This window comes from Adiantum capillus-veneris, chromosome 1, assembly GCF_014529385.1.
Source record: "Adiantum capillus-veneris isolate H3 chromosome 1, ASM1452938v2, whole genome shotgun sequence".
NCBI lineage: Eukaryota > Viridiplantae > Streptophyta > Polypodiopsida > Polypodiales > Pteridaceae > Adiantum > Adiantum capillus-veneris.
The window spans coordinates 67,438,226-67,442,670 of NC_140931.1; positions in this window are offsets into that span (position 1 = coordinate 67,438,226).

The window sequence follows — 4,445 nt, forward strand, 5'->3', positions numbered from 1 at the left end:
TCGTTAAAAATTACTATACCATTAGTGGGTTTTGACTATCTCTAATTCCGCAAGAATTTTAATTTGAAAATACAAATTTTCTCTTTGAAAGCTTCAAGATGATTTCGAAAGAAATCAATATAGACATTGTTTAATTCATCTTTTCAAGAGACAATTCTAATACAATTTTCACATTATAGGATTGACTAAATTTTTGAAACCCCCCTCCAAAGTATTGTTTGTCACTTAACTTTGTCTCAATTGGCTCCTCTCCACTAGGTCCCATTTCTTGTAAATCGAAAGTGTGTTGGTGGGATGGTATATGCTCTCCTAGCAAGTGCCAACTCATAGCTTCGAGAATTCACTCCTTGTTTAACCTAATCAGTTAAGTCCATAGAGGAGATTAGTTATATAATTAGACAACTCATCCTCATAGAGGAAAGGAGTTATCTCATTAGGTAATTAACTTGTTTCTTGCACCTAATTTGTCCAATCGTTGATATAAGATCGATGCAATTTTGAAGACATCAAATATTATTCAAAATTTGAGCTACAAAATCTTGAAAATTGAAATGTTGGAAGGTAAGTAGCTAAACGGTAGGTAGTTGGAGGTTAATAATATGGAAATCAAAGAGATATAGGATTTGAAGCCTATGAAAGAATCTTACAATTGAGGATAAAAGAATCCTACAATGGAGGATGGAAGCATCTCAAAATTGAGTTTAAAAGGGCAACCAATAGAGTGTATTATGTATTTGTTTATGGTTGACTTTGTAGAGTCTTTTACTTAGCATATTTATGGTTGATCTTGTTGATCAGAAGAAAATCTTATAAGTAGCAATCACCTCACAATTTCAAACCCTTGTTACCAATATACATGTGGTAGTGTGTGTGACACTAAGTAACACACTCACCGTTGTGTGCCTTGAGCTTCCTTTGTCTTCTCCAAGTTGTGTGTGTTTCCCTGCAACCCTGTTTCCAACAATTGGTATCAAAGCAGGTTGCATCCTCTCAGGCTTAGTTGCCAGCAGCTCCAACACATGCCTTCACACTTTCTCTGAATTCTGTGAGCTTTGGCGAGCGTTGGCGGGTCGACAAATATTTTGGGCTCATTTCGACCTTCGTTTCCACTACAGGCAGTACTGCATAGGCCATTTTGTCATTTTGTGTAAAACTTTTGTTAGTGCCATTTTTTCATAAGAGGTCCCGTACAATATTCTTCGTTTTGATCTATATAGCCGTGTTGTTCCCACTTTGTTTCTCCTCTTTTTGGCCAGTTTCCAGGTGCAACATTCACTATGGATGACAACAACACAGATGTGTTCAAGATGTTTGTTGTTGAGGATAGGTTGGATCGGAAGAATTACCCTATGTGGGCTTACATGATGCAACATGTCCTTGTGTCAAAGGGCGTTTGGAACATTGTGAAGGGCATTGATGTATGTCCTGGTTCTAAGGATGTAGGCAATGTTGCGGATATTGTAGGTTTTGGTGGCAGGGTTGCTGCTGCCAGAGCTATTTTGGCTATGATTGAGCAAGCTCGTTTTGGGATGTAAAAGATGCAGAGGCTCATGCATTGATTGGGTTGTTTGTGAAGTGCACTATTACTCCTCAGATTTGTTCAGCAAAATATGCAAATCATACTTGGGATATTATGGCTTGTCTTTATTCAAATTGCATTGTTGCGTACAGAGCTAGAGTCGAAGATTATGCATGAGGAAGATGACATGGACACTTTCCTTACTAGTGTCAAGGATATCAATGAGCAACTTATTTCTGCAAGTGAAGTCATTTCAGACAGTTCCCTTGTGTAGGGTGTTCATGATGCCTTGCTAGATTCTTACCAGACTTTTGCTAGTACTTGGAGACTTATGACCTAGGGAATTCCAGAAGTTGTCAAGTTTGACGCATTATGCACATTGTTGTTGCAAGAGTCACTTTCCAAAAAAAATAGAACTAGACAGTGTGCAGTTGAGAAGGCCTGTATTGTTGCTAAAAGAAAAGGTGTTAACAGCAATGTAGCCACTTCTCATGGTTCTTCTGTGAGTGGTAAATTACTTGTTCCTAATGCTTCTACTAACAACAATTCGTTAGGAAATTCTGGTGATAAGGGCAAAAAGAAGATGCGTTGGCATTATTGTAAAGCTAATGATCACTTGATCAAGCAATGTTCTAAGTTGACGGCCAAAGAGGCTAATAAGAAAGAGGCTAGTTCCACTACTAATGTTGGTTCACTACAAATGTAGCTATTATTGAGTCTTTTGTGAAAGGAGACTGTGATGTTGATGTTGATGCAGAATGGGCTTTTAGTATAGAGTGCACTTATGATCCTTCTGTCCATGATGCATGTTTTTTAGTTGCTACAGATGCTCAAGTGTGGTACTTTGATAGTGATGCTACAAAGCACATTACCTTTCATCGTGACTTGTTTGCCTCTCTTGAGGATGTCCCTCATGGGAATTCAGTCACGTGCCAACAATGCCTCTTATCTGATCAAGGGATTTGGAAAGATTGTGCTTACTATTGCAAATGGTAGTTCTTGCACACTTGTTGATGCATTGTATGTACCTGGGATCAAGAAGAATCTTTTGTATATGTCAACACTTGCTAGACTTGGTCTTGTAGTCAAATTTATGGATGATAGATGTATAGTACATGATCTCAATTTCGGTGATGAAATTGTTACATTTGGCATTTTATGTCGTGGGTTGTATAAGCTCACTTTGTATGACAAGTGTGGGTAGAATTTTGTAAATGTTGTTGTAGATTCTAAGGCGCTTTCAGATACAAAACTTTGGCATGCACGTTTTGGGCATCTAAATTTTGCCAGTTGGTTGCGTTTGCAAAAATCTGATATGGTTGCTTGTTTGCCGCCTCTTGAAGCACCTATCAAACATGTTTATGAATTTTGTATTTTGGGCAAGATGCAACATTCAAATTTATCAATCAGGTAGGGCCACATGCAGGTTGCAGCTTGTGCATAAAGATGTTTGTGGGCCTGTGCAAACTACGTCCTTGGGAAATTACCTTTACTTTGTGACTTTTATTGATGATTACTTGAGGCATGCATTAGTATATCCGCTTAAAGAAAAGTCCAAATTATTAATGTGCTTCAAACAATTTCTCGCTATGGCTAAAAATGTCTCGAAATGTACTATGGGCATCCTCCGTTCCGATCGAGGGGGGGAGTATATGTCTCATGAGTTTAATGAATTCCTCGCTAATCGTGGGATAAAACACCAATGTACAATGCCTTATATGGCTCAGCAAAATGGTGTTGTTGAGAGGACAAATAGGTCAGTATGGAAATGGCATGATGTATGTCAAGAGTCGAGATTTGCCGCATTCATTTTGGCTTGAGGCCATCATGTGTGCCACTTATGTCAACAGAGAGAGGTATGGAAGGCCAAGGGTAAAGAAAAGGTGGTTGATGAATGACAGGACCAGAGAGAACTAGCGGCAAAAATCACAGAGGATTTAGCCAAGAAGCTGCCAGAGCAGCTAGAGAGTTCTGAAGCACGGGTCATTCAAAAGATACCAGCCCAATCTTCTGAGACAGATCAGTCAAAGCCCGGCATGCATGAGACCATGTTGGCTGCAGTGCAAGGGTTGATTGAAGAGTTGGGAGGTGATAGAGGAGCTAAAAGCACTAAAATGAAGGAATGGCATTGTGAAGATATTACCAGCTTTTCAAGCTCCAACAAAAAATCTGACCATGAGAAAGAGGAAATTCATGTCAAAATCTGTGAGACAGAATCCAGAAACTCACTATGGATTTGGAAGACATTAGAAGAACTTTGCCTGAAGCATCGAAATTCATCAGACAGTGAAGGAAGGCTGAGGCGGAGGCCAGGATAGTTGACTTGACGATTGTCAGAGATGATGAAGTGCCGCTAATTCAAGTAGATTACAAAGTTCAGAAACAATGGGAACCACTTTCGAGTGTCATTCTGGATGGAGGAGCAGGAGTAAACATCATGGGAGTACATCTTCGGCAGAGGATGGGCATCACAATCCTGAAGCCAACACCTTTCAAAGTATGGATGGTAGATCATCGAGTAGTGCAAGCTACTGCTATGATCAAGAATATGCTGATATGAGTGGGCAAGGAAAACTTCAAGGCTAGTTTTTTAGTTCTCAATGTGCAAGGAGCATATGGAGTGCTACTAGGGCGCCCATGGTTGCGAACGGCACAGGCTGTTCACGACTATGCTAATAAAACTTTGACTCTACAAGGGGCCAGTGGTGGCAGAATCCAGATTCAGACTAACAACACTAGAAGCTGGAGAAAGGAACTGAGACCTAAAGAACTATGCCAGAAGTATAAGATCAAGAAGATTGAAAGGATGTTAGCAGATCTAAATATTTTTCCTTTAGCAAAAATTGATCTTAATGCAGTTCTATTGAACAAGGAGCAGGCTGACAAACAGAAGAAGCAGTTTCTAGACCAGTTTACTGAACTCAAT